Here is a 13036-nt window from a genome sequence, read left to right on the forward strand (position 1 = left end):
AGAGAGAAACAGTTGGCTAAGTGATAACAGGGAGTGAGGGAAAGAGGGAGGAAGGAAGGAAGGAAGGAAGGAAGGCAGGAAGGCAGGCAGTTAGGGAGGAAGGAGAAACAGCACTTGCCACAAAAGAAGACTCTAGGTTGTGGTACCTCAGTCAAAAATCACATTTTAAAAATTATGTTTTTAGATTGGCTCTAATTATGTTACAATCTTCCTATTAGGTTGAAAGATTTCAATTTGGAGAAGAAAAGTTTGTGTTGCTGTGTTTTTCCTCTATAATCTTAATTCAAGCAATATCCCAAATATAACTTACAAAAGAAGAGAGAGAAGAGGAGAAAAGAGAAGACAAAACGTAAATATCCTTGGTCAGTGGTCAGGTTTTCCCAGAAGTAGAGCCTAAATCAAGGATTGTGGTACAAGTGGCTTACTAAGGAAATGCTCCCAGAGAAACTAGGAAATGAGTGTGGAAGGCAGGGTTGGGAAGGGGGAAATCCAGGCCTGGGAGTAAATTCAAGTGAAGTCTCAGATCCTACCTGATCCTGCAAGGTGCCCTGCAGCCTAAATTACACCAAAGTTGTTAGTTCTGCCTAGAGACACAGGAACTGGGCTCTTGTATTCCACAATTACTCTTTTTGTCTGTGGAACTTCAGGACAGAGGTGAGGCCGCTCCAGTGCCCAATGGCCATCCTCTGAGTGTCCCAAGTTGGAGCTACCATCAAAGCACACAGATAGGATGCATACATAGAGCTGATGGAAAGGATCCAAGAGTATCTGGGCAGGCACCAACTCTGTCTACTACATTAAGAGTAATTTTTTTTTTCTTTTAGAAGTTTATTTTCTAAGGTAAGAAAAAGGGTTAGGGCAAGGATTAATTTTATTATTAAAACAGAGGCAGTTTTAAGAATGTTGGGATGTATTTGTTCATATAGAATTATATAGAATTATGTTATATTTATTAGGTATATATTTTATATAGGTTGTTCCCTTTTAGGGGCCACAATTTATTTTTATTTTATTTTTTGAAATTTATTGTCAAATCGGTTTCCATACAACACCCAGTGCTCATCCCAAAAGGTGCCCTCCTCAATACCCATCACCCACCCTCCCCTCCCTTCCACCCCCCATCAACCCTCAATTTGTTCTCAGTTTCTAACAGTCTCTTATGCTTTTAGGGGCCACAATTTAATTTTAAGGGCCCACTTAACCTAAAGGAGCCCAGTTTTGGAAAGAAATGTATTTGCAGCACAAAGAGTGAGTTGTCTAGGGCAAGAATATGATACCAATGATGTGCACCCCAAGTCCTGAACACCATGAGGAACCACTGCCCTTCATTTTCACTCCCTACCCAAGGGCAGCCATCATTCCCATGCTGCAAACAGAAGATATTTTCCCTGAGAAAATAAGATATTCATATTCTTAGAATATAGGGCAGTTGATGAATTCCAAGCTTCTAGTAAGTCTCCCTTTATTTGTTTGTTGTTTGTTTGTTTTTTTGTTTGTTTGTTTAGACTTGGAACCAACCATTTCTTGGATGGTCTTTTAGGAGAAATGCCATTGTGAATGAAATTAAAACATTTATATATGTTGATAGATAAATTGATCTTACAAAGAGAAAATTGTTTGGAGCTGGTCATTCTGAAGAGAGTGCAGAAGGGAACAGTGTGGCCAGGATGGAAACAAAATCATCCACAAAATGGTGGGTGGGGAAGTGTTGTCTGGCAGAGTTTCTCCAGTATGCTAAGTCACTGATGAGGGGAGAACCAAATAGCATTAGAATTCAAAGTAGCAATGTCATGCTTCAATGTGTGTTCTAAAGATATTATGGTGGGATCAAAACCTGTTGAATAACTTGAGTTGTGACCATGAGCAGTATATTCTTGGTGGGTCAAAGGGAAAATTTATTATTTGCCTATATTATTAGTGCCTCTTCCTTTCCCAACAGAAGATTTTTGCTGAGGTTGCCCTTTAAAAAATATACCTTTTAAAGGAGAGGACATGCTGCCACCTATTGAAACAATGCAAATATATACCAGACACCCAAATTCTAAAATGTCAGTCAGGACCTTGTCACCCCACACCTAGAGAAAAGCAAATGGTATAAATTCTAAAAGGTTTTCTCAGCTCTTTCAGTCCTGGACTTACAAAAATCTTCACTACTGAGATCATTTTTAAAAGGAGCTTCAGGACCAGGAAACCCATTTCTCTTTGGAGCTACAGAACTCAGTGTGAACAAAAATGGGAGTGTTTGAAACCTGCTCTGGGACCATTAGCTGTTGTCCTGCTTACACACGAACATCTGAGAGACCTTTCAGCATCCTTAAATAGGCAGAATCCATGGCCACTAGATCCTGGTAAAGTAACATTAATCTAGCTGGGGTCCTTTTTAGGAGTCCTTAACCAGGACAATGTTAACCTTTATCCTTCGCTGAGGATGAAGCCAGAAACACTGCAGATTTCTTCACCTGTGAAATAGTTGTAAAATTCAAACATCTCTAACACCATGGAATTCTCACAAAGATAAAAGGAAATGAGGCATGGAAAAGTGTCTTGTAAAGTGTTTACACATTTGACAATGTATGAGCTTGTCTCAGACTTATTTTGGCATAATTATAGCAGCAATTAGCTTGTGCTGAATTCCCATTTACCACATCCTGCTTAAGGAATTTCTCTCATGACAAAGAGAGCAAATGGGGAACTCTCTTCCACAACCTTGGACTCATTGAACTGTATTTTAATACACAGTTTCCTAATAAAAAAAATACTCCTAGTGGTTGCAGCACTTTAATTAAACACATCAATTAAATAATCCATTTTTTTAGCTGCTTCTGATCATGTCTCCTCCCTCCAAAAGTTTACCATCATTTTCTGCAAAATGCAACTCTCTTCAATATAGTCCCAATGTTTTAGCCAATTCTGTATTATTTACCTTCTTTAATTTCCCATTTCTGCTCTCCTCATCAGGTCTAGACTAATAATGGCTCAGATATTCTGGCCTCTGTTGCTTCTACGTGTAATGCTAAAACGTCTTTCTCCTTGTTGAGGAGAAACAACCAAACCAATGAAAAATGAAAACCCTTTGTTTTTGTCTGTCTGGCATCTATTTTGCCTCCTCTGGTTAGAGACCCTCTTTTTCTTTGAGAATCCCTCCTTGACCAACTCTTAGTCGTTGGGGTCAATTGGGGCTGATCTCACCTCCCCCTGAGCTCTAGGGGTGGGAACATAACATAGCCAGAGCATGGAGAAACCTTTCTGTGACTTTTGTTGTAATTATGCAGAAGGAAATGTTCTTCTCCTACAGGGGTTTAAACTGATGGAATTGAGGCTGGGGCTGCCAGTGGCCATCTTTGCTACTCTTTGGGGAGTGCTTTCTGAGCACAGAGAAGCAGAGTGAGAGATAGGGAAATAGATTGTGCCTGAAGGTTCACCACTAAACTTAATTATGAGAGCCAATAAATCTACTTTATATTTAATCTAGTTTCAGTTGTATATCTGTCACTATGACTGGAAGAGCTTTAAAATAACAGACTCCTCAATCCCAGAACTGTACATTACTTTAAAAATAACTTTGATAAAAGAAAGATAGTATCCTGTTCTTTGCCAAACCCCTAGTTAAATGAAACTGAGGTGTGAAACTCTCTGTAGCAGTACTCTCTCTGGCTAACCATCCGTGGAAAACAAGATTGTAGAATCCCCTCTCTCACCTTCCAAAAAGAAGCCTGGTTGGGTTATGAAGGCTACCAGTCAGGTTAGAATATTAGCTCTTGACAGCAGGATGGCCACTTGCTGCTTACAGAGCCAGATGTGGAGTCAATCCCCACTCCCAAACTCATACATACCTTGTAGTAAAGGCTACATCACCATGGAAACAGCAGAAAGGGCCATGACCGTGTTGAATAGATACACCAAACAAAAGGTTCTAAAATTCCACAACTATTTCCACTGTTTACATTTCTTTTGACAGTCCAGAAACACCACCTTGCCAAGCACTGATCAACACCAAATTAGAACAAATAGCATCTAGGGTCATACTCTTCATTTTTTTTTTCCTCATCTGGAATCCACTGTGGTTCCATAGAGCTAGGAAATCTATTTGGGCTAGAACTGAATATTATTTTTCTCTATTCACTTCTACAAGAGTGAGAAGGGCCATGGCCACTACATCTACTGTTTCATTCAGAGGTTTATTCTAAGCATTTCAAAAATAAAATAATGAAATAAAATAAGCAATAATGTATCACTATTTCCTATTTACCTTGCTAATCCATAATCTGGCACTAATTGTCAAAGGACTAGTTTTTATTATTGATACCACAATAAACAAGTGGCAAAAGGCTAGCGAAAAGAGAAGAATTTGCTCCTGTAATCCTCAGAACCTCTCTAAGTGACTCACCTGAGAAAACCAAAGCTCCACATGAAAACTGCTAAAGATGTAGGCCCATTCCAGACTCTGGTTATCAAAATTATAGTTTTATCAGGTTTATTTATTCAATGAACATTTAGTGAGCACAATGTGCCAGACATTGTAATAGACATTAAGGACATACCCTAAAGAATTTAAGTCTGGTGGGAGAGACATATAATTAAATTCACACTTTCAGTGATAGGCACATTCTGTGATAGGTGAGTGTATAAAATACAGTGGGAAAGCTCTGGTTCTGGTAATGGCAGAGTGGTTTTTATTTAGCCAATTCTCCTCTGGACAACAGTGATAAACTTTGCATAAAATATGAAAAACCACTATTTATAGTTTACTGAAAATGAAGAGGCAAAAAATGAAGAGGTTTGACTCTTGAAAAAAGGAAACTACACTAAATTAGAGCTATATGTATACGACTTTTTACCTTGAGAGCTCCTCCAATCCATGAGGTGTGGCACAACCAGAACTCAATCAGAAGGCTTTATCCTATTGATCTGAAGTGTCAGATGAGAGTGGAGTAGCTGAAAATTGAGGGAAGGAAGACTGAAAAGGAAGGAGCCACAAGTAAAAAGCCTCTAAATCTGCCCATAAACTGCCTCAAATCCTTGGATGGTCTCAGAACTGTGGATGCATAGAGAAGACTTCAAGGAGCCCAGTGACAGCAATATGTGGAAGGCTGAACAGAGATTTCAGCCTTCAATGGAGGTAAAGTTGGCGTATGATTCCGACCATGTTAGAGAGACTTGGTAAACATTTTGGCCTTTCTATTAAAAGGCTATGCCTTAGCAGTAAAGACTATATTAAAAGACAACAGATTCACCCCACACTAAACTAAAAGACACTCAATGAAATGTAAAAATCAAGCCTCCGTAAAAGCAGGTGATGAGCCAGTAATTTAAATGCCTGTTATAATAAATATCAACATTCTCTACAGAAAGACAGCAGACTGCAGAATCTCTACAATGTATCATACATAATATCAACATTAAAATGTTAGTAGACACGCAAAAACAGGAAAATGTGACCCATAGTCAAGAGAAAAAGTACTGAAGAGAAATAGATCCCAGGATAATCCAAATGTTGGCATTAGAAGACAAAAACCTAAAGCAACTATTATAAATGTGTTTAAAGACTGAGAGGAAAAATGGGCATAATGAATGAATAGGTTAGAATTTCAGTAGAAACATAGAAGCTATACAAGCAATGGAAACTGTAAAACCAAAAAGTATAATATAAGAAGTAAAAAATTTACTGGATGGGATTAACAGGTTAAAGAGCAAAACTTGTTGACAAATATTTGAACTTATCTCACTTGAAGAACATGGAGAAAGAAAATTGAAGGATGAACAGAACCTTGGGGACATATGAAACAATATCGATTGGTGTAATATGTGAAATTGGAAGTCCCAGAAGGAGAGAAGAAAGATAATTAAGCAGAAAAAAATCTATAGAAATAGTTGCCAAAATTTATCTAAATTGGGTAAAAAACATTAATTTACAAACCTAAGAAGCTTGGAGGACCTCAAGCAGTATAAACATAAAGAAAACCACATCTACACACCACAGTCAAACTGCTAAAATCAAAGATAGAGTGAAATTTTTGAAAGCATTGGTGGGCATGGCAGGGGAGTGTATGGGTATTATATACAGGGAATGACAATAAGAATAAAGTCTGATTCTTATCAGGAACAATGAAAGAAGACTATGAAGAAAACATTCTTAACACGCTTCAAAAAATAGCAACCCAAAATTCTATATTCAGTAAAAATATCCTTCAAAAATGAAGGCAAAATAAAGGCATTTCTAAAAGTCTATAAAAGTCCTACAAGAACTATTAAAAGTTCTTCAAACTAAAGGAAATGCCAGCAGATGGTAACTCAAATACAGAGGAAGGAATAAAGACCTTTGGAAATGGCAGATGTGTGGGTAAATATAAAATAGTATTTTTTCCTTCTTGTTATTTCTTTCAAAGACGAATATCTGTTCAATGTCAAAAATTATAACATTTTATTGTAGAAATTATAAAAAATACATGGCAACAGCATGCAATATGGTGTATAGTACATTTAGTTACATGGTTTCAGAATCCTTAAATTTAACACAAAATGGTACAATATTAACTCTACAAAGACTATGATAAGTTAAGGATATATGCTGTAATCTTAGTGACAGCTAAAAAGGATTAAAAAGGAATAGTTAAAACTTAGGGAAATTATAATGGGATAGTAAAAATATTTAATTAACCTTAAAAAAGCAAGGAAGAAGGAACACAAGAAAAAAAACAGATGGTACAAAGAGAAACACGTAGGAAAATGATAGACTTAAATACATATGTAACTAATTACACCAAATGAAAATGGACCAAATTCTCTATTTATTTATTTTTTCTATTTATTTATGTTTTTTTAATATGAAATTTATTGTCAAATGGTTTCCATACAACACCCAGTGCTCATCCCAACAGGTGCCCTCCTCAATAAATTCTCTATTTAAAAGCAGAGACTGAGGGGCACCTGGGTGGCTCAGTTGGCTAAGCATCCGACTTCAACTCAGGTCATGATCTCATCGTTTGTGGGTTCAAACTCTGCGTTGAGATCTGTGCTGACAGCTCAGAGCCTGGAACCCACTTTGGATTCTGTGTCTCCCTCTCTCTCTGCCCTTCCCCTGCTTTCACTCTGTCTCTCTCTCAAAGATAAATAAACGTTAAAAAAATTTTTTAAAGCAGAGATTGCATAAAACAATAAGACAAAACTATATGCTTCTTTACAACAGAAATACAGTAAATAAAAGCAGATAGGTTCAAAATAAAGGAATGGAAAACATTTTGTGATAAAACAATAACAAACTGTTGGGCCTATGTTAATATCAGACAAAATTCATTTAAAAACAAGTATTACCAGGGAGCCTGGTTGGCTCAGTCGGTTGAGCGTCCGACTTCAGCTCAGGTCATAGTCTCACAGTTCATGAGTTTGAGCCCCGCGTCAGGCTCTGTGCGGACAACTCGGAGCCTGGAGCCTGCTTCAGATTCTGTGTCTCTCTCTCTCTCTCTCTCTCTCTCTCTCTACCCCTCCCCAGCTTGCACTCTGTCTCTCCTTCTCTCAAAAATAAATAAACTTTAAAAAAATAATAATAAAGAAAGACAAGTATTACCAGTGAATGATAAAAAGATCACTTAATCAAGAAGAAATAAAAATTATAAATATGTAAGCATCTAAATATAGAACTTCAAAATAAATGAAGCAAATACTGACAAAACTAAAGAAACAAAAAGACATATCCACAGTTATCATGGGAGATTTTAAGACACCTCTTTTAATTGATAGAACACTGATTATATATAGAATATTTGAACAACACTATCAACCAACGTGATCTGATTACTATTATGGAACACCAACAAGTTCAAGTAAAAAGTACACATTGTTTCTAATTGTGCATGGAACAGTTAGCAAGATAGGTCCTATGCTTAGCCAAATAAATCTAAATAAATTTCAAAACCTTTATTTATATGTTTATGTATTTACATTTATATATTTATATTTATATTTTTATTTTTAACCACAATGAAATTAAATTAGAAGGCATTACTACTTAGATATCCAAATAAGCCCTAAATATTTGGAAATTAAGAAACAGACTTCTGAATAACTCATGAATCAGAGAAGACATCGTAACAAGTATCAGAAAATATTTTTAATTAATAATAATACAACAAATAAAAATTGTGGGATGTAGTTAAAGCGGTGTGTGGAAGGAAATTTTTAATATTATATACTTATATTAGAAAATAAAAAGTCTAAAATAAATTAATATTCCACTTTAAGAACTAGAAAAAGAGGAGAAAAATAAACCTAAAGTAAGTAGAAGGAAAAAATAATTTAAAGAAGAGTAGAAATCAATGAAATAGGAAACAAATAAAGAAAATTAAGAAAAGCCAAAATTTTTTCCTTGAAAAGATTAATAAAATTGACAAATCCCTAGCAAGGCTGATGAACAAAAAAGAAAATGTAGATAGCCAATATGAATAAAAGAAGAGACATTACTACAGCTTCTACAGACATTATGATAGCAAATGAATATTATTTTTAAAACTTTGTATAAATAAATTTTAAAAATGAGATGAAATGAAAAAATTCCTTAAGCTATAAATTTACCAAAATGGACACAAGGAGCAATAGAATATTTGAAGAGCTCTATATCTATTAAAGAAATAGAATTCATAATGAAAACATAACTCACAAAGAACATTCCAGACCCAGCTGGCTTCTCTAGTGAATTCTATTATTTATGCAAGAAATTATGTCGTTTATACAAACTCTTTCAGAAAATAGAGAATGAGGAAATACTTCCAAACTCATTTTACGAGGCCAGCTTAATTTTGATACCAAAACCTGAGAGAAATCTTTTGAGAAAAATCACAGACCAATCTCCTTCATAAGCACAGATACAAAAATGCTTAAAAATTGACATTTTTATCCAGAAACACAAAAAAGTTTATTACATCTTGACCACCTATAATTCATGCAAAGAATGAGAGGACTACTTAATGAACAAAAATCAATGTGATCCACCATATTCATAGAATAAAAGAGAAAAAGTAAATTATTACTTCAATGGATGCAGAAAAAGCATCCTAATACTAATTTAATTAAATACTAATTTAATAAAGTTTAGTAACTATTTAAGATTTAACAGCAACAAAAATCTCTGGAAACTAAAATAAAAAAAATTGAGAGGCCCTCTGTTGGCTGCCTGGGTGGAGTGGCACTACTCCAGAAATGGGGCATGGGGAGCAGGATCCTTTAAGAAATCGGGGTTTGAATCCCAGCGGAGTGCCTGGAGGCAAAGGAGACTGATGGGCAGAACAAACTGGCCCACTCACACCAGCGCTGTGAAGACAGCTAAACAGAGTGGTTTAGGACACCTGGGAGGAGAGACTGGGGTTTCACCATTTTTCTTCCCATCATTAACAAGGTGGGGCTTCAGGGAACGGACAAGGGGTTCATAGTGGAGGTGGGACCTGCCTACAACAAACCATGTGCTTCTGTGCCTGGTAATTGAGGATCTAACAGAGCAATATTGACACTAACCAGACCAGACAGCCCCTCCTCCAGAGCAGGGCAGCCACTGGTTCCAAGGCACTATCAGATATCTGTATATTCATCCAGCATATATATATTTTTTCTTTTTTTTCTTCCTCTTATTTCTTCCCTTCTTTAGTCTAGTTATTCTGTTTGTTTATTTGTTTAAGCAGACGTTTTAAATCTATTCTTTTTACACCTCTTCTATATCACCTTCTTTATTTTCCTCTGCTTCTCTCTATCTCTCTCTCTCTGGATTAAGTTGTATAGTTTCTTTGCCTGGTCATTTTTTTTTTTCTTTTCTTTTTCCCCACTGCTTTCATTTCTCTCCTTGTATGGGATAAGGCTTCTTCCAACACCAACCCCCTCTTTAAAAACTTTTTCAAGGGTTACTTATTTCAGTGAACAAATCAAAGCACACCTGGTGGAAGATCCAAACCACCACTACAAATAGGGAAATAAAGCAAGCGGAGTCACAACAATGGAGAGCACACAACACACTCCAAAAACCCTTCTTGAAGGCCAGGCCCCGGGCAGTGTATGACAGCTTTTTAATATAGTAGTGCTCACAGGTGCAGGACACATAACAAGCTATTAAAACACATAGGGACAGGGGCCACCTGGGTGGCTCAGTCAGTTAAGTGTCTGACTTCAGCTCAGGTCATGGTCTCATGATTTGTGGCTTTGAGCCCCACATCGGGCTCTGTGCTAACAGCTCAGAGCCTGGAGCCTGCTTTGGATTCTGTGTCTCCCCCTCTCTGTCCCTCCCCCACTCATGCTCTGTCTCTGTCTCTCTCAGAAGTAAATAAACGTTAAAAAATTTTTTTTAAATACATAGGGACAGAAAACTAGCTAAAGTGACAAAATGGAAGAATTCTCCTCAAAAGAAATTCCAGGAAAAAATGAAAGCTAGAGAATTGCTCAAAACAGATATAATCAATATATCTGATCAAGAATTTAGAATAATAGTCATAAGATTAATAGCTGGGCTTGAAGAAAGCATAGAGACAGCAGAGAATCTGTTGCTGCAGAGATCAAGGAACTAAAAACCAGTCATGATAAATTAAGAAATGTTGTAAATGCATGCAAAATAAAATAGTAGAGTGACAGCAGGGATGGAGGAAGCAGAAGGGACAATAAATGAAAGAGAAGATAAAATTATGAGAAATGATGAAGATGAGAAAAAGATAAGAAAATACTATGGGCGCCTGGGTGGCTCAGCTGGTTAAGCATCTGACTTCAGCTCAGGTCATGATCTCACGCTTTGTGAGTTTGAGCCCTGGGTCAGGCTCTGTGTTAACAGCTCAGAGCCTGGAGCCTGCTTCAGATTCTGTGTCTCCCTCTCTCTACCCCTCTCCTGTTCTTACTCTGTCTCTCTCTCTCAAAAATAAATAATAAACACTAAAAAAAAAAAAAAATACTAGACCAGGAGGGAAGAAGTAGAGAACTAAGTGATTCAATGAAAAGTAATAATATCTGTATCATAGGAGTCCCAGAAGAAGAAGACAAAGAGAAAGGGGCAGAAGGTTTACTTGAACAAATTATAGCTGAGAACTTCCCTAATCTGGGGAAGGAAGCAGACATAAAAATCCAGAAGACACAGAGAATCCCCTTCATATTTAATAGGAATAGGTCCTCTCCATGGCATATCATAGTGAATCTGGCAAAATACAAAGATAAAGAGAGAATTCTGAAAGCAGCTGAGACAAATGGGCCTTAAGCTACAAGGGTAGACACATAAGGGTAGTAGCAGACCTGTCCACTGAAACTTGGCAGGCCAGAAGGGAGTGGCAGGAAATATTCAATGTGATGAATAGGAAAAATATGCAGCCAAGAATCCTTTATCCAGCAAGTCTGTCATTCAGAATAGAAGGAGAGGTAAAGGCTTTCTCAGACAAACAAAAACTAAAGGAACTCATGACCACTAAAACAGCCCTGCAAGAGATCTTAAGGGGAACTCTGAGTGGAATGTTGTAAAGACTATAAAGGACCAGAGACATCACCACAAGCATGAAACCTACAGATAACACAATGACATTAAATCCATATCTTTCAATAATAACTCTGAATGTAAATGGACTAAATGCTCCAATCAAAAGACATAGGGTATCAGAATAGATAAAACAAACAAACAAACAAACAAACAAACAAAAACAAGATCCATCTATATGCTGTCTACAAGAGACCCATTTTAGACCTGAGGGCACCTTCATCTTAAAAGTGAGGGAATAGAGAACCATCTATTATGCTACTGGAAGTCAAAAGAGAGCTAGAGGAGCCATACTTCTATGAGACAAACTAGATTTTAAACTACAGGCTGTAACAAGAGATGAAGAAGTGCATTATATTATAATTACAGGGTCTATTCATCAAGAAGAGCTAACAATTATAAATATTTATGCTCCCAACTTGGACACCCAAATATATAAATCAATTAATCACAAACATAAGCAATCTTATTGATAAGAATATGGTAAGTGCAGGAAACTTTAATAATCTACTTACAACAAAGGACAGATCATCTAGGCAGAAAAATCAATAAAGAGACAATGGCCTTGAGTGATACACTAGACCAGATGGACTTGACAGATATATTCAGAACTTTTCATCCAAAAGAAGCAAAATACACATTCTTCTCGAATGCACATGGAACATTGTCCAAAATAGACCATATACTGGGTCACAAAACAGGCCTCAATAAATATAAAAGAATTGAAATCATACCATGTATATTTTCAGATCACAACACTGTGAAACTTGAAATCAACCATAAGAAAAAATTTGGAAAGCCTTCAAATGCATGGAGGTTAAAGAACATCTTACTAAAGAATGAATGGATCAATCAGGAAATTAAAGAAGAAATTTTAAAAATATATGGAAGTAAATGAAAATGAAAACACGACAATCCAAACCCTTTGGGATGCAGCAAAGGCAGTCCTAGGAAGAAAATACATTGCATTCCATGCCTATGTCAAGAAACAAGAAAAATCCCAAATAAAAAACCTAACAGCACACCTAAAGGAAGTAGAAACAGAACAGCAAAGAAACCTCAAAGTCAGCAGAAAAAGAGAAATAATAAAGTTTAGAGCAGAAATAAACAATATAGAATCCAAAAAACAAAAACAAAAACAAAAACAGTATAACAGATCAATGAATCTAAGAGCTGGTTTTTTGAATGAATAAACAAAATTATAAATACCTAGCCAGAATTTTTCAAAAAGAAAAGAGAGGGGACCCAAATAGATAAAATCATGAATGAAAGAGGACAATTCACAAGGAACACCACAGAAATACAAACAAGTATTAGAGACTACTATGAAAAATTATATGCCAACAAACTAGACAACCTGGAAGAAATGGACAAATTCCTAGATACTCACACACTTTCCAAAACTCAAATGTGAAGAAATAGAAAATTTGAACAGACCCATAACCAGTGAAGAAATGGAATCAGTTATCAAAACTCCCAATAAACAAGAATCCTGGGCCAAATGGCTTCCCAAATGTCTACCAAACATTTAAAGCAGAGGTTAATACCTAT

The sequence above is a fragment of the Acinonyx jubatus genome, chromosome B1, assembly GCF_027475565.1.
Source record: "Acinonyx jubatus isolate Ajub_Pintada_27869175 chromosome B1, VMU_Ajub_asm_v1.0, whole genome shotgun sequence".
In the NCBI taxonomy this organism is placed as follows: domain Eukaryota; kingdom Metazoa; phylum Chordata; class Mammalia; order Carnivora; family Felidae; genus Acinonyx; species Acinonyx jubatus.